Source organism: Uloborus diversus, chromosome 5 (assembly GCF_026930045.1).
Source record: "Uloborus diversus isolate 005 chromosome 5, Udiv.v.3.1, whole genome shotgun sequence".
NCBI classification, from domain to species: Eukaryota; Metazoa; Arthropoda; class Arachnida; order Araneae; family Uloboridae; genus Uloborus; species Uloborus diversus.
The window spans coordinates 35,439,841-35,459,253 of record NC_072735.1 but is presented as its reverse complement, the minus strand read 5'-3'; positions in this window follow the sequence as shown (position 1 = coordinate 35,459,253).

The following is a 19,413-nucleotide window of genomic DNA, read 5'->3' as shown; positions in this document are numbered from 1 at the left end:
AAAAGGAAACTCACTTCAATAAAAATTGCGAAGGAGTAATTTCAAGACTTGAAAAAATAGCTTAGCAATACCTTTGATGACACACCACTTTGTGCTGAAACTTTTCTCATTCCGAGAAATCAGAATCGTGTTTACATAATATTTAGAAACATATTGAATGTAAAAATTTAACTCTAGCAGTAGAATTTCTTTTATTTCACTACATACACACATGAATAAAAAAAACAGACCTTTTTTTTACCATTTCCTTTAAACAATCAACCAATTACCGAAATAGCTAATGAAGAGTGTTTAGAAATTTCAGGAACACCAAATCTGCAACTGAGAAAAAAAATTCAGTTCAAAAATATTGAAACGAACTTGCTCTTTTTCGATTTCTTAGAAGAAGAGCGCCATTAGGGAGAGGAGGTAAAAATTCCAGCAGTCAATTTCCGGTCGTTTTGTGGCGGAAGTCGGTTCAAATTAGCGTTCGTTTCTTGGCAACAGCGATTGTCACTATCACTTCGTTAAGCGTCGATTGAGCTGCAATTACTGCTTCATTCGAAACCACGATGGCGCCTTTTTTAACTTCTGCTAGCGGTGTTCCTTTTCTTTAAACACTTTTTTTTCTTATCCGTTTTGCTGGTATGGGAGTTTTTCCTGTTCATTTCTGCTTTTCACTTTTACTTATCTCGTATGCATCAAAAATTTAAAATTGCCCCACTTTTTTTTAAACTTTGCTTTTTTTCGACAGTCTTTTCGTGAGTATGTGAAACGTTTGGTAATTTGTGAAGAGAAAATGCCTTGTTTTTGACTTGCAAATAAGAGAAACGTGAATTCCGTTTTTTGAGTGTTTTATTCTTTCCAAGTAAGAAGTTTAGAAATGGTTAGAAATAGGTTACGTGAGTGAAAATGCCCGTGTATTAACATGAAATGTTTCAACTATGTTCGATGACACTCAAAATAGAGTATGCTCATTAGTGCATTATTTTCTCACTAAATTATTTCACATTTTAATGTACCACGCCTTTTTTTTACCCAACTCCGCGTGCGCGACGCAAAGGAGGGTAATGTGTTTATTATCAGTCTATGGTATGTATGCCTGTTCCTATGTGGCGTTCTGCAGGCTAAACGCCTTGGCCAATTTTGGTAATTCTTACGTCAATCGATTTGTCTTAACCTTGGGAGTGTCACTAAACACATGACAGTAATCAAAAATACCATTTCAAAAACCAGTGGCCATTTTGTCAGTTTGGGATCGGCGCACGCTGGGTGTCGCACACTGTGTCGCACGCTACCTACGTGCGACAAATGCAGGTAGTTTTTACTGTCTGAATTTTTTTGTTTTCTAAGTCTACTAATTGGGAGTCTCAGTGGCCGAGTGGTCTAAGCGATTGCTTCTCCCACTAGAGGCGGTGGATCAAGACACCCTCGCTCCCGATGTACTTTCCCCTCTTTCTGATGTAAATTCTTTCATATATTCTTTATATGTATTCTGTACTGTAATAAAAATATATGCGTAACGAAGGCAAAAGCCACTCAGATTGTAGTCCTCATCAAAATAAACCCGTGCAATAAGCACCAAAAGAAAGAAAGTTTACTAATTCGATTTTCATCTCTAACATGTTGCATTTGTTTTTGCCTTGATTCAAGGGACTGAGTTTCGCGACGTGTACTTTCTTGAGAGACTTATATAGTTTTGCGAGAAAGATTTGACTGACGGGAAGTTTCCGATTTCGCGTCATCATACAGGCAGTTTATATAGCTGTGCTGTGGTTGACTTATGTTCGCACATTTTTGCCGAAGGTCAAGCACATGTAGCTTTAATCCGAGTTAGGTCCCTAGAGGGACTAATTATCAGTAGTTTAGACCACCGCAAGTTACTTAATAAACCTCACGATACAAACAAACTCTCTCAATGAAATGACAAGGTCGCGAAGTGTACCGTCTTATAATCATAATAGCTAAGTCAATGAAAATTAACTAAAAAGCGTAAAATAAAAAAAAAATATTAAATAAAAACCAAAAACTCGACTGCGTAAAAACCAAAAAAACTAAAAAGAAAAAATGTATAAACCCAGTAGTTTAGAATGTATTAAGTACTACTGAATAACTACACCGTTGAAATAGTTTTATAACCGTACACAGATAAGACAAATCATCAATTCAAAAGCAGAATAGAAGGATCAAAAGTCGGGGCCCATTCCTTTCTGATTCAAGGAACCCCGTAAAATTTGAATGTGCTCCGACTGTTGATCCTTCTATTCTGCTTTTGAATTTATTGTTACAAATCTTGTAAATAGTAATTATTGTAGGAACGTAACCTGTAAATAGTTTCCCGTAATGAATATACAACCCCTTAACATATGGCTAAAGTATACAACCCCTATTCTTTTTATTTTCATTGATAAAGTTTGACAACGGTCTACGCATTTCTCGAAGCAGAAAGAATGTTGTAGAAAATTCTTGGATGTTTATAAAAGCCGTTAGCGATGGATAAACGGGGAGTTTCGATTGAGATTTCGAACTGAGTGCATTTTTGCTCTGTTTATTGCGAGGCATTTTCGCTGTGTTGTTTTCGTATTTGGAAGTAAATACGTGTGTAAACGTTGAGTTTACGGTGTTGTGTGATAATTGCTTAATTGCTGATGAATAATTTAGCAGTTGTTGAAGATCTTTCCTGTACATAGTGTAAATAAATTTCCTGTGTTTTTATCAAGAACTGTGTCTTCATTTCAAGAAAGTGGAAGTCGCACCGAACTCGTTACAATTTGGCGCCCAACGTGGGGCTACTTCAGGACTTTCTTGCAGTAAGTGTGACTTTGGACATTTTTTCATAAAGACTTTTTAAATTTGGACTTTATTTTTATGGTGATTACTCGCGCAATGGATGAACAATTAAAACAACTTCTTGATGCAATCAACTCTGTTAAAAATGAATTGGCGGCTAATCAAGACCAATTAAAAAGTGATCTGACTGCAAGTTTTACTGCAAATCAAGAACAATTAAAAAATGATATGGCGGCTAATCAAGAACAATTAAAAAATGATATGGCGGCTAATCAAGAACAATTAAAAAATGATATGGCGGCTAATCAAGAACAATTAAAAAGTGATCTGACTGCAAGTATGTTGGCAAATCAAGACCAGTTAAAAAGCGATTTAACGCTGCTGAAAAAGGACTTAGCGTCTAACCAAGAGGAAATTAAAAACGACCTTATTTCGGTAAAGACTGTGATGGAAAATAAATTTAATGACATAGAGCATCGAGTTGATGCTATTGAAGAAAAATTTGATACCGTTGAAAGCCGATTCAATGCTGTAGAAAATAAATTAGAAGATGAAGATAGAAAATTTCATCAACTTAAAGAAAACATCTTTAAAGACCTGGAAAGGAGATTGGCGACCGCGGAAAGCAGCTCTGTACAGTTTGGCGCTCCCACATCAGTTGCTCGACCGCCCATTAAACTTGCCACATATGATGGGAAAACTTCGTGGCAGGTTTACAAAACTCAATTCATGATAGTGGCGGAAGCGAACGGATGGGACTCTGCTACCAAGGCCTGCCACCTTGCAGCATCCCTGAGAGGTGACGCAGCGGACATTCTTCAGACCCTTCCGGACAGCCAGCGCCTGGATTTCGCCGCCCTCACATCTGCGTTGGAGCTTCGCTTCGGTGAGAAATGCCAGAAAGATTTCAGCCGACTCCAGTTGAAGTCCCGTTTCCAGAAAACCGGGGAAACCCTGCAAGAGCTAGCGGCGGACGTCGAGAGACTGTCTCATCTTGCTTTTTGCGACTGTCCTGCGGATGTTCGAGACAACCTGGCACTCAACTACTACATCGACGGGGTTCGAGATCCGGAAATCCAGAAAGCTCTACGGATGGCGGATGTCAAAGACCTGAGTTCTGCTGTTGTGTATGCGATGAAGTTGGAGGCCGCCCGGCAAGCAACCCGCAAGGATCGCCATTCAATCCGCGGAGTGAAAACTGATGAGCCTGATCCGGTTTCGTCACGCGTTGCTGAACTGGAAAAGCAAATAAAAGAAATTGCAGGAATCCTCAAAAGGACTTTGGCTCCCAAGTACCAAAATGGACAATCACTTAAGTGCTGGAAATGTGGCGGCGAGGGTCACTTACGAAGAAACTGTGAAGCTCGCCAAGAAACCAGAGGGAAGAGCACCTCTCCCTCCCAGGTCCAGGAAAACTAAGCCATGGCAATCTCGCGGGGCGGAGGTCGCCAAATTGGAATGAGCCCCATCTTAAAGTTTTCCAGATTTCATCGACGAGTGGCGGCAGTAATGGACTGTTTGTTTACGCATACGTAAACGGGTTTCCCTGCGAACTGATTATTGACACTGGAGCCAATGTTACAATCATTAGAACAGATGTGGCTCGTCAATTTGGACTCAACATTCTATGGACGCCGCCCTGCGTTACCCTCCAAACTGTGACAGGTGACAAGATCGAGATTGAAGGTAAAGTAAACTTAGAAATTGTGTTTGGAAATGCCACTTACCATCATACGGCATTCGTTGCTGCTATCACAGACCCCTTCATTCTCGGATTGGACTTTTTAAAGAAGTATGACTTCAACCTCGACTTCAAGACAAATGAGCTGCACTCGATGAGAGAAGACATAGCCGTTTTCCCCGCAGAAAGTGATGTAAAATCCGCTCATCAAATAATAGCCCAAACAGATTTATCGATTCCCTCAAGGTCAGAATCATTAATACCTGGCTCCATTGAAGAAAGCAATAGTTTTCGATTTGGACTCATTGAATCCCCCAACCTAAACAATAATCTAAAAGGAGTAATGATAGCATCTACGCTTGTGGACCTTTCTAAAGATGTAATTCCTGTAAGAGTCGCCAACGTGAGTGAAAGGCCAAGGAATATTCGGAAAGGTGAAGTGTTAGCAACTTGTACTCCAGTAAACTGCATCATTAGAAGAATCAATTCCCCCGAGACTGTGTCTTCTGAGTCCTTGACATCGAAGTTACTTGGGAGTGCGCCATTATCGAAAGATCAAAGAACTGCTGCGGAACAATTGGTGGAGGACTTCAAGCATCTGTTTTCATCTACATCGGAGGATGTGGGCAGGACGAATTTAACGCAGCATAGGATCTACACTGGAGAACACCTCCCTATTAAACAGCATCCAAGACGACTACCGTTCGCCAAGAAGGAAGAGGTTGAGACCCTCCTGAAGGAGATGAAGGAGAACGATGTAATCGAACCGTCATCCAGTCCTTGGGCGTCTCCCATCGTCTTGGTCCGAAAGAAAGATGGCTCCACCAGATTTTGTGTCGATTACCGGCGGCTGAATGAAATCACCAAGAAAGACAGTTACCCTCTTCCACGGATAGACGACACCTTGGACACTCTTTCCGGACACAAGTGGTTTTCGACCCTGGACTTGAAGAGCGGCTACTGGCAGGTTGAGATACACCCTGATGACCGAGAGAAGACAGCGTTTACAACTGGACAAGGCTTATGGCAGTTTAAAGTGATGCCCTTCGGCCTCTGCAATGCACCAGCTACGTTCGAGCGTCTTATGGAGACAGTGTTAAGAGGACTTTCCTACGAATCCTGTCTGGTCTACTTAGACGATATCATCATCGTGGGACGCAGTTTCGAAGAACATCTGGCAAATCTTAGGAAGGTGCTGCAAAGGCTTAAGGAAGCTAATCTGAAGTTAAGCCCGTCCAAATGTAATTTGTTCCGCCGGGAAGTGAACTACCTTGGTCACATCATCTCTTCTGAAGGTGTACAAACCGATCCAGAAAAGGTATCTGCGGTCAGGAGTTGGAGTCGTCCCGAAAACATCCATCAGCTGCGAAGTTTCCTGGGGCTCTGCACGTACTACAGGAAGTTTGTAAAGGGTTTTTCCAACATTGCACGACCTTTGCATAAGCTGACGGAGAGCAAGCAAAAGTTTGAATGGTCCAAAGAATGCGAAGATGCATTTCTACGACTGAAGGAGGCTTTAACATCAACGCCTATCCTCGCCTATCCTCAGCCTGAAAAATCCTTCATCCTGGACACTGATGCGAGCAACGAGGGCATCGGAGCTGTTTTATCCCAAGAAATTGACGGAAATGAACATGTCATCGCTTATTGGAGCAAATGCTTATCAAAGTCGGAGCGAAATTACTGCGTCACCAGAAAGGAGTTACTGGCCATAGTGAAAGCTGTAGAACACTTCCATCATTACCTCTACGGCCGAAAATTTCTGCTTCGGACAGATCATGCCTCATTAACTTGGCTTTTGAACTTCAAAAATCCGGAAGATCAGATAGCCAGATGGATACAGCGGCTCCAGGAATATGACATGGAGATCAAGCATCGAAAAGGGTTATCTCACGGTAATGCTGACGCTTTATCCAGGAGACCCTGTCCTGAGAACTGCCACTATTGTTCCCGAATCGAGAAACAGTATGGAACGACTAGCCCTACCGCCTATCAGGTGACAGTGACTCCAATATCATCAGAACCTGATCCATGGAGTGACGACCAAGTTCGAAAAGATCAACTTGAAGACCCCGACATTAAACCAATTTTAGAGTTCATGGAAAGTGACAGTCGACGCCCTAGCTGGCAGGACGTTTCCATCTTCAGTCCTGCAACAAAAAGATACTGGGCTTTATGGAACTCACTCCATTTACGGAACGGCGTGCTACACCGGAAATGGGAATCTGACGACGGCAAAATATCTAGGTGGCAGTTACTACTTCCCCGATCAAGGATTTCAGATGTTCTGAAAGAAATACATAGTAGTGCGACTGGAGGACATTTTGGTGTCTTGAAAACCCTCAATAAAGTTCGGGAGCGCTTCTTCTGGAGCAAGGCGAAGGATGACGTGGAGAAGTGGTGCCATTCTTGTGACGCCTGTGCTGCTCGTAAAGGACCGAAGAAGAGAAGCAGAGGGAAGCTACATCTGTACAACGTTGGAGCTCCTTTCGAACGAATTGGGATCGACATCCTGGGTCCTCTACCAAGAACTGCTGATGGGAACAAATACATTCTTGTTTCCATCGACTACTTCACCAAATGGCCGGAAGCATATCCCATTCCAGATCAAGAGGCTACCACCGTAGCAGAGACTCTAGTTCAACATTGGATCTCGAGATATGGAACACCTTTGCAGATTCATTCCGATCAAGGGAGGAATTTCATCTCTGCTGTGTTTAAGGGCCTATGTCAAATTTTCGGAATTGAGAAAACTAGGACAACACCACTACATCCACAATCGGACGGCATGGTGGAGAGATTTAACCGCACAATCCTAAATAATCTCTCGCTTATGGTATCCAGAAATCAACAGGATTGGGACAAGAAGCTACCTTTGTTCCTGCTGGCCTACCGCAGTGCTGTCCACGAGACTACTGGATTTGCCCCATCTCAGATGCTCTTCGGACGAGAGCTTCGGCTACCTTGTGATCTCGTCTTCGGTCGTCCTCCGGATGCGCCTTCATCGCCTGAGGAGTACATCCAGGATCTCCAGGCCCGGTTGGAAGACGTTCATAACTTCGCACGAGAGCGAATCAACATCGCGGCGGAGAAGATGAAGACCAGATACGACACAAGGTCTACTGGACATAAATTCAACGAAGGCGACAAGGTTTGGTTATGGAATCCCATCCGACGGAAAGGTCTGTCACCCAAATTGCAGTCGCATTGGGATGGACCCTACAAAGTCCTTAACCGACTAAATGACGTCGTAGTGAGGATCCAAAAATCACCTAATGCAAAACCTAGGGCTGTACATTATGATCGGTTAGCCCCATACTATGGCCATAGTTCATGAGTATTACGTAAACAACCAAGGTTGATTACATAAAAGTTGTAGATAATTTTTGCTTTTAATGTTTAGTAATATTTCTTGTTATTATTGTGTTTTCTGTATCTGTTAGTTATTAATTAATGTGTATATTTGTAAACTTGTGATAGAAGTTTGGCACCCTTTCTGGGGATTGTACTGCCCGGGACGTGCAGTCCTTAGGAAGGGGGCAATGTTACAAATCTTGTAAATAGTAATTATTGTAGGAACGTAACCTGTAAATAGTTTCCCGTAATGAATATACAACCCCTTAACATATGGCTAAAGTATACAACCCCTATTCTTTTTATTTTCATTGATAAAGTTTGATAACGGTCTACGCATTTCTCGAAGCAGAAAGAATGTTGTAGAAAATTCTTGGATGTTTATAAAAGCCGTTAGCGATGGATAAACGGGGAGTTTCGATTGAGATTTCGAACTGAGTGCATTTTTGCTCTGTTTATTGCGAGGCATTTTCGCTGTGTTGTTTTCGTATTTGGAAGTAAATACGTGTGTAAACGTTGAGTTTACGGTGTTGTGTGATAATTGCTTAATTGCTGATGAATAATTTAGCAGTTGTTGAAGATCTTTCCTGTACATAGTGTAAATAAATTTCCTGTGTTTTTATCAAGAACTGTGTCTTCATTTCAAGAAAGTGGAAGTCGCACCGAACTCGTTACATTATGATTTGTCTTATCTGTGTACAGTTATAAAACTATTTCAACGGTGTAGTTATTCAGTAGTATTTAATACATTCTGAACTACTGGGTTTATAGATTTTTCTTTTTAGTTTTTTTGGTTTTTACGCAGTCGGGTTTTTTGTTTTTATTTAATAATATTTTAAATTTCTCTTTTACTGATTAACTACCGTAGATTGAAATACTTGGAAGTGAAAATGCTTCGTAACTGCTTTGTTGTCAATAAATTGCATGCATTAAGTTCACTGTATTTTTTTTACCATTCTTCAGAAAACAGACTAATGCAGGCACATTTGGCCGTATATTGACAAATTATTCAAAGTAAAGCTTTCCCCTCTTTTCAAGGATTGTTTAAAAGTTTTAGCCAGTTTTGTCTCCAAGAGTTTTGTATGTAAATTGTGAATGAAAACAACTAAATTCTGTCAAAGTTAGTTTTCTGCCAGGACAGTGTCAATTCAGGGAAAACAACCTCTCTTGTTGCACTATTTAAGAAATAAATCGTGAAATATTTATTCTGCTTTTAGTACTCTGATTCTTACTACTGCCACCTATCTGGTACGATTTCAGCTATTTAGTTACACATGTAGTCTATTCGTCATCGTATAGATTGACTCGGAAGTAACTTGCAGGTAATCTCCTCTTGGTTGTGTGTTGTAAAATTTTGAACGATAAGAAAAAAAGCTTCCAATATGTTTGTGTGAGAGAATATGTTTCGGCTTCAGTAACTAGAAGCCTGACTTTGAGAGTTTGATTTTTTCTTGAGTAGTTCACTGAAAGGGTCAAGTATTATTGACTCTGAGCTGCGTCGGGTTACTGTCTCAATGGGGCGAAGTTAACCGAGATCAAATCAGTGCTTATAGCATTTCCCCTTTCAGTGAAAGAAGAAGTGTTCCCAAAGAAGAAGTGTCACTCTTAAATTCAAAAAGGTTCAGAATCTTATATCGTCTGGCTAAAAAGTAGGGAAATTGTGGATATAAGCGTTCAAGCTACAAGTCCTATGTGGTCCAGTAGGTAGTGCCGCTGCCTTTAATCCAGACGACGCGAGTTTGATTCCCGGCGTGGGTCATAAGAAAACCCACCACTCTTCCCGTGAAGCAATACTAAAGCTTCATTCTAAAAGGTAGGAAGTTGTTGGAGAAAATAAGTTACCAGAGCCCAACAGTAACGTTTTCACTCTATAAAACTGTAGTAACTATCGACCAAGTGCTTTGATAAAAGATTAGGATGTTCATTTTTTTACTTAATAAAAAGCTAACTTCTGCGATACAATCATTTATGAATTACATTTGACTGTAATTTTTCCCTTTTAAAGCAAACACACATACTGTTTGACCACGGATTGTATGTAATTCGGCAATCTGCCAAGTAATGACGATTCCATCTGAATGAATCTAACAGGGGAGAAGGGAAAATAACGATGAGATTTTTATGCACGCGTTTCATAATGTCACTAGTGCCTTATTCATTTATTGCATTCTGAAAAATAAAATAAGGGGAAACAAAAGTAGTTACCACGGAAACAACAAAAAGAAAAGAAAATATTTTCATTTCGTTCAGGAACGTAAAAGTGAAATGGTAAGCTCAAAACTTTGTTGTGAATAAAGAAATCAATTAATTTTTGCCGTGAGAGTATGGATGGAATGTACTTTAGATTTAAAAAATGTTGCTGTAAGCAAATTTTCATTTTTACAAAACTAAGGTCAAATTATTCAGAGGCAAAAGTGCACATCTAAAACAAACCAACTAACATCTCAGTAAACTAATAGATACGTTCATTTTCGCCTATAAACCGGATATTAGCCTTTCCATGTAATCGATGGTCAGACAGTAAATTGAAAAAAAAAAAAAAAAGAAAGAAATAGCATCCAGCTTACAGCATCTAACATCCTATGCAGCCCCTGCCTTAGTAACCTCCATGACTTAAGGGTTTAATTTTGTATGGAACCAAGAATCGCCAATGCGCCAACTGTTCACCAATCGTTTCGTTAAGAAAGAACTTAGCCCCATCATGTAATGCCTTGCTTGCAAAAGTGTTGCTAAGCATGGTACTTTTATCGTCAAAGTTTAAAAATTTTTAAGAACATTTTCTGATAAACGCACTGTCAACTGAAAATGCAATCGTAAAAGTATTTTGTTATTTGTGGAAATAAACTTGAGATTCTGCTGCATTTAACTGATAAGTAGTTTAGAATATAAATGGCTAAATGGCAAGTAGTGCACAGTTTTGAAAGTAAAATGCGATAGACTGACTGCTTTGGAATTGAACTGCACTAGAAAATATTATAGTCTGAAAAACTGATACTGAACTTTGCAAGAATTGTACAGATCATCAACAGGTAAAATTTTTTTTGCACTAATTTCTATTTTTATGTAACATTTTTACATTCGTTCATTTTTCAAATTCTAAAGGGTGTTATTTCTTTATTCAACTTATCACCCGTAGTTGCGTTCCTATAAATTGTGGTTACTTTTTAAGTCACAAAACCAAATTAGTCAGGAGATAAGTTTTAAGTGTTTCTTTTGTGATGATTTGAATTACTGAATTGTCATTTTTGGGCTTATAAAACGAAAACTTGTTCATAAAACTCTTAGTGCTTTATACCTCTGAATAGAAAATAAAAAGTTGAGTAAGTTAGTGCTCGAATCTCTAACATAGCAGTGACCTTTACATCCTAGGTATAGATATTTCAAGTTCATTCACCTGTTATTTTTATCTGAGGGAACTTATTAACAGAAATAATTGCTAATAGCTGTATTTTGAAAACGCATTGATAAAAGGCAATTGGACGTAATGTGTTACATTTACAATGTCAAAACTTTTACGATCGAAAACAATATGGTATAAAGATGAGCATTTTCTCCAAATAAAATGAATGAATTAATTTTTTAAACATATTAAACATTTTGTTGCTCTCAATTTTCTATATTTTGAGTAACATCGGGTTTTGTGCACTGGTGATTTTCCTGCCATGTCACATATTTTTCACTAGTGAACAAAACGTCACTTTTTTCTCTGAGCTCCCCAAGATGAAGTAAACCTTGTTCAGGTCATGCCTGATGCCTCAACTTTTCAGAGCCACAAGATATATAGTACAAGCTTTTATTCATACACGAACCGGAATTGTTTTTGTGTTTTAAGGTTAATTATGACTGATTTTACGCTGCGTTTTTCCTTTTGCAATTACGAAGCATTTTTACTTTTTGAAGGGCTGCTGTCCGAAGTTAACTTTTTACTTTTTTCTAATGCCAAAATACATATATAGAAGAAATTATTGCATTCGTAAAATTTTCGAATTTTGAATTTGGGAGGATTTACGTTTCAAGAAATGCTGAATACATTTTGAATATTTTGAAAATTGTCTGTGTATCTGCATGTGATCAATTTATGTGACCGCTTTAGCTAAAAATTGAATGCTGGAAATAGATGGAACGCCATGTGAAATTAATGCTGATCAAGTTTTGGGGCCAAACACTCGGGGGGGGGGGGGATATAGTGCTTGTTTTATGAATATATTGAAAATAATTACGGGACGATAAATTTTAAATTAAATTCATACTATTTACGTACGAAAATATGTTCTGAGGACTACAGGGTTCAAGCAGCCCTGCTAGAAATTAAGTCCTACTTAAAATACATATTATTTACAAAAATTAAGCTAGGAACAACACTTTGTAGGATAAATCACAAGACAAAGTTCGTCTTGTCTTGCTTTTAATTCTTATTCACAACTTTCCTCCCAGTTTTATTTTATTTTATTTATTTTTTTGAGAAAAAAAACTGCAAACCGTTTTTGAGGCTCTTTTTTGAATGAGAGAGTATATGACGCATTGTGTGAACAAAAGGGCGAACTGTTAAACTAAAAGCTTCAGAAAAATTCATCACTGACATCTAAACGATGAAGTAGCGGGGTAATGTTTTAAATCTGCGTAGACGCGAACTGTGGATTTGTACAAGGAAAACACCTGTAAGATAACCCAGTCAATGAAGGTAAAAAAATAGGCTTTGTCGCAACTAATTTCGGGAAAGCTGAATTTTTGCAGGATGTTAGCAAATAAAGTGTACACTAAAAAAATACAAGTCCCGACCCCCCTTTTGTCCCCCCCACCCCCTCCGAAACATTACCAGAGCAGTACTATGATTATACGCTTTTCGTGTTGCAACTATTTAAGAGAAAGCTGAGTTTTAGCAGGATGTTAGTACATAATGTATTCTTTAAAAAAGTACAAAGTCCCGACCCCCACTATTTCTCTCCCCACTCACCCCCTCTGAAACACTCCAAGAGCAGTACTATGATTATACTTTTTTCGAGTTGCAACTAATTAAGAGAAAGCTGAATTTTGGCAGAACGTTAGTAAATAAAGAAAACACTATAAAAACTCAAAGTCCCGACCCCTACCCCTCCTGCTTTCCTCCCCACCCTCTCCGAAACACTTAGACCATCAAGAGTAGTACTATGATTATAAGCTTTTCTTTCCGCAACTAATTAAGATAAAGCTGAATTTTTGCACGATGTTAGTACATAAAGTGTACACTAAAACCTTGTCAGTCTCGAACCCAACCCCTCTTGCTGCTCCCCCCCCCCCTCCTTCCGAAACATTGCACACTAATCAGTTCAGTACTATGATTATTCGCGTACGGCTTGAAAAGTTATGATGTTACCGGAATGTTCCTTTTTTATTTCACTCCTAACAATTTTGTAAACCAGTGGTGCCCAACCTAAGGCCTAGGTGCCGTATCCGGCCCTCGAAGCTGATCCGTGTTGCCCGTTGTTTTGTGAAATGGTTACAACTCGAAAACACGATTAATGACAATGTTACAAATTGTTAGCCAAATATTTAGAAATTGGTTCTGAAAATATTGTCGGGGACCACTGTTATACACAAATTCTGAAGCATACCCTTTTTATGTAGATAGCTCAGTTTCACCATTTTACCAACTTAATCATATGCAGAAAACTCACAACAAAAACCAAAAAGTAACTTCAACAAATTAATAGCTTTTTATCATTACGTCTTGGAAAGAAATGTTTGAACAAAATTTATAGATAATAATATGATAATAATCATTTTCTAGAAATGGATCAACAATGTAATGACGTTCTCTTAAAGTTTTTACTACCATAATGCAATTATTTCTTACAAAAGTTATAATTCGTTTGTGTCGGCGATTGTGTACAAAATAATGTTAATGCTTGGTTAACTATTTAAGCTTTAAATAAATCAGAAACAGTATATTTGAACTGAGATTATTTTCTTGCAGCGGATATTATTAACGTTTAATATTACTTTTGGTTATTATTTTTAAGTCTTATTTTAGGGGCCATCTTTTAATATGTCGTTGGTTTGGTCCGAAATATTGTTGGTTCCATTACAGTGTTCACACATAGACGTGCAATCGAACCTAGCTTTACGACAGATCAGGGGCGGCATTTCACCATTTCATTTGGGGGGTCGAGTTTCTTAAATGTGTATAACCCCAAAGCGAAACGAAACATACATTAGCTAACAAGAAGTTGTCATAAAATCGGTTTACTATGAATAAAATTAGTGTTTAGAAACAATTAAAATTTTGGTTCATTGACTAAAAAGTTATCATACAAAACATCTCGCTACTAAAGGTTTTATACCTTTTGGAAAAGTTATAATGCATGAATTTTGGAATTCGAAAGAGCAGGGAATCGTGTTACTAATCTATCAGTGCCCAATGTCATGCTGTTTTGCCAGTTCAGCTAAATGGACAAGGTAATTTTTTCCCCTTTGTGCTTCAAAAATATTTCTCAAACCTCCTGAGACGTAAAAAAAAATCTTTCTCTACGAGCTGAACTAATTCTAATAGTTAAAAAATAATTGAAGTAACGCAAAGTTATGTGTTAAAACACTTTTTATAACTTGGTATACAAAATCACTACAAAAGCTACTTCAAAAACTGTGAGGGGCTTAAACTTTTCATCATTGAATAATCTAGTCATGTCGGCACTCTCAGCTTCAATGAGATATCATCTGCCTAAATTTCTGTTATTCACTATTCCAGACTGATGAGTCCATAACAGGGACGAAACTGCAGTCTCTGGATGTGAAAACTATTCTGTCGGAATATTGCTTGTAATTTTTCTTGCCTCATGCTAAAAATTTTACTCACCGTTGAAACATTTTATTTTTCGTTTTCAAAATCCAATCCAAATAACCATAATCCCAGCCAACCATACAGAAAAATAATTATCATCAAATCTTGTGTTAATTTCATTCGGAACTGAATCTATTACTTCATACAAAATATTCAAAAATCATTTTTGCGCCTCTTTAAAATTGGCTCGGAGGAAGAATTTGTTTGAAAAATTTCACGATTGATTGGAATATACATCTATAAAAAATCTATTTTCAGTTTCAGTTGTAGATTGAACTGTGGTAGGATGGTGCACAGATCAGTTGTAGATTGAACTGTGGTTTAAATAGTCGAGTAGCGGATTGAAGATATAAGATTTTGATAGAGTAAAGCATTCCTTTCCCGATACAAACAAATTGGATAAAAATTCAAGCGAAGTCATACATGCTAAAGGGCATGAGCTTTTTCACCATTGAAAGAATTGTTTTGCAATAATTCTTGAAGTTGTGAAATTACTGCTTTGAAGTTATAGAGAAATGTTTTTATGGTTTTTTTTCTTGAAGATCATCTTGTGTCACTCCGCGATTGAATAATTATAGAGCCCCATAAAAGGTATTTCTTGCTATGTTTTTTTTTTTTTTTAAATTCAATAATCACATGCATTTTTAAGAAGTTTCTAAGAAAGCATTATAATGTATTGAGCAGCTGTAACGTGTTTCTAGCAGAAGAAAGCAATGAACACTCATTAAATAAATATACAACTTAAAAAATGAGCGTAAAAGTGAATGTAAAACATAAAGGAATTTTCTTGTGAAAACCATGCTGCCACACCACTTTTCACGAGCCTCTCATATTGAACATACCATCATTACACTGGGCACACAAGTGTGAAATATTTAGCCTATATGAGGCAATGTCTTCTTTAGTTAAAATTAACCATGGTTCTCTATCAGTTTTCTATGTTCTGAAAAAGCCGAAAATACTTCATGAATTTCTAAGTCATCATCCAAATAACGAAAAACACTTTTTCTAGTCTGAGAATGTGTCGAGTTTGATCAAATAGCTGCTGAGAACCAGCGAGATTTTCTTTAGTGAACATTGATTTCTGACTTACATAAATTGAATTTACCCATTTTCTATCATTCTGCTCAAAAAATTTGGGGGTGCAACCGCCCCCTTTTGACCCCCCTATTTGCCGCCCCTGCGACAGATACAGTTTGAGACACAGGATGTTTTCAATTGCAAGATATTAATTGAAGAAGTTCATTTGAAGTAGAGGTAATCTTCAAGAACTTAAGAATCAGTCTGTTGCATGAAGTATAATGCCAACCCTACTCTTCTGGGGGACGTTTAAAACCTAACCAAGTTTGAATCTGGTGTTGACCCTAAAAACTTTGGTGGAAACCTTAAAAAGATATTGGGGGCATTCCAAGGTATTTTTGACATTTATGTAGAATCCGTAACGTGACCTTTTTTGCCATAACTTTTTAGTTTACTGTTTGATTAGCATATTATTTTATTTTGATCTTTTCCTACCAACACACCAGCTCAAATTAATTTGCAAATCAAATGGTAAATTAAAAAGTTATGGCAAAAAAAGGTCACGTTACGGACTCTACATAATTTTAAAAATACCTTGGAATGCCCCATTGACGAGTGACGTCTGAAGTTGGTGGAAGTTTTGATAAATCAAAAGTGGACTTTAGGGACATTTTTGCGATTACTTTCTTTTCACAAACTTTTATTCAAACTTGGTTAGGTTTTAAATTTCCAGCAGAAGAATGGGTTCGGAAATATATTTCATGCAACAGACAGATTTCTAAGATCATGACAATTACCTCTGCCCCAAGTGACTAATCCTACTCATATCTTGCAACTGTAAAATATAGTGTTGCAAACTGTAGTTGTCGTAAAACTGGGTTCGATTGTACGTCTATATGTGAACACTGTAGTGGAATGCATTGTAACAATATTTCAGACCAAGCCAACGAACTGTTAGATGACCCCTTATAAAAAAAATTGTAGTTATAATAACTTGATGCCTTCTTTTTTGTTGAATGCAACCTGTTTTTCAAAAACCAGTTGCAACATAGTCCTCGAGTTGTAACATTTCGCAAAACAACGGTCCACACTGATCAGTTTCATGGGCCGGATGTGGTCCGTGAGCCGTAAGTTGGGCACCACTGGTTTAGATTATTGTAAGAAGTGAAATAAAAAAAGGAATACTTCGGTATCATTATTAGTTTTCGAGCTGTAAGCATAATACTGCTCTTGTAATGTTTCGGACGGGGGGAAGGGGGGTAGGAAGCAATAGTGGTAGGGACTTTGTGATTTTTTAGTGTCTACTTTATACACTAACATCTTGAAAAAAAATCATCTTCCCCGTATTTAGTTGGGGCACGAAAAGGGTATAATCATAGTACTGCTCTTGCAATATTCCGGAAGGGGTGGGAAGGGGAGGGGAGAAAGAGAGGTGGGGTTCGGGACTTAGTCTTATTTTAGTGTATACTTTTTGTACTAACATCTTGAAAAACATCCGCTTTCCCCAAATTAGTTGCGACACGAAAAGCGCATAATCATAGTACTGCTCTTGCAATGTTTTGGAGGGGGTGGGGAGGAAAGCAAGAGGGGTGGGGATCGGGACTTTGTATTTTTTTAAAGAATATATTACGTACTAACATCCTGCCAAAATTCAGCTTTCCCTTAACTAGTGGCGACACGAAATAATTATAATCATAGTATTGCTCTTGCAGTGTTTCGGAGGGACTGGGGGAGAAAGAGTGATGGGGGGTCGGGACGTTGTATTTAAAAAAAAAATTCATTATTTACTAACATCCTACCAAAACTCAGCTTTCTCTTAAGTAGTTGCAACACGAAAAGCGTATAATTATAGTACTGCTCTGGCAATGTTTCGAAGGGGGTGGGGGGTGGGGAAGCAAGACGGGTGGGGGTCGGGACTTTGTATTTTTTTAGTTTATACTTTATGTACTAACAACCTTCAAAAAGTTAGCTTTCCCTAAATTAGTTGCGACAGGAAACCTTTATTGACTGGGCTACGAGGAGTTTTTGCCTTCCATAGGGAACGAACTCCCCCCCCCCCCCCATGTGAATTCCTATAGCATAAAAGAAACTTTGCCACCAAAAAAAAACATCCATTTTTCATTTATATAGATTTCTTTTCCAAAACAAAAATGTACAGATTCATCATTGTTTTTGGTCTGAAATAGGTAAGGTGGTATTTCTTTTACACTGAAAGTTTTTAAGAAGAAAATTAAAATGGCGTTTCCTATTACAAGTGAATCGATTATTGCAGAAAGGGCATAAGTCACATTTTTTTTTTTTTTTTTTTTTCAAAATTTAGTTAGCTGTGGCTTTTCCATGCTTGTATGTAGAGACATCGACCAGTGTAGCAGGAAAGTCAATTCTTGTACAACAAAGCACTTTTTTTAGGGGTCGCATTTTTCGTTTAGTGCAGAAAGAGCGTAAGTCCCCGGACTTATGCCCTTTCTGCACTAAACTCGAAGGAAGAAATAGTGAATCGCAATGGCAAGATCATAGAAGAACTAGATTTTTTGGCGCAATGAAGTAAAAACAAATAACTCCTGTGATCTAACCTAATTTCGGTAATTTTAGGTTCGTCAGTTGCGAGGAGTTAAGGGGGTTGGATTTGAAATCACTGAATGCGAATGAAATTCGCTAATTTTTCAGGGGTTTTATTAACATCACTCTAGGAACTGCAAAAACAAAGCAAAAACTATGCTTTCAATGAGATGTGCGCTGGTCAAAATAAGAACAACACTGCAGGAGACTTTTTCTAGAAATAACACTGAAGAAATTTAACAAAATTGCTTATGACTTTCCTCTGAAATGACATTTGTTTGTCCTTTGCGACCGGGATCTTGGGACAGTAAAGCGAATGTTCAACAGATATGACAGATTATAACCATCTGAAATAACCAAATATCAAGAATTCAGTACAATTTTGAGCACAGTCATACTAATATGTACATCGAACTTGGTACACAAAATTAGACAAGAGAATTATAGAAAAAACGATTTCCATGAAGGATGCATTTGATGAATCTGAATCTAATTTTATACACATGGAAAACTTTTGCTTTTTATCTCAGTTTGTTAATTTTTTTCCTTTTTTTTTCCAGTTGTTATTTTACTAAAACAAGACGAGAGAAGGAAGAAAGTACACGATGTATTTTCTTAAGATAATGAATTTATGAATATGGACTTCACTAATTATTTTTATCAATTTGTAATATTTTTTATTATCATAAATCAGTTTGAAACAGATCTGTTTGAAACAAACTTGATTCACATTTTCACCACTCTACACTAGTCTTTCAGGATATTTATTGCAGAAGGCAAATAAAAAAAAAACTTTTTAAATTAATTTCAATGTCGAAATGAAACCTAATTTAAGGTGAGGCAATCATACTTGTGGCTAGATTAGTCATAAAAAATTTCGTAGAATTTAGTTCATTTCTGAATGAAAATAATCACTTCTTATTGATTCCTGAATAGTTGCAATCAGTTGGACTTATGCCCTTTTTGAAATAATCGATTCAAGTGTATTTCTGGCAGAAAAAGTGGCATTTTGAAGCAGAGTAAGATATTTCGTTGTCATTACTTCCCCAAAGAAAAACTTGCAAGTTCTAAATCATCCCATACTTCTTCTCCTCAGGCATTTCATAAAAATATAAAAACACCGTTCATACGAAAAAGAACATGAAACGATCTCTAGCTGGTGGAACAGACATTTTGGATCAGAGTTTTCCGGTTAGTCTTGTTTTACATGTAT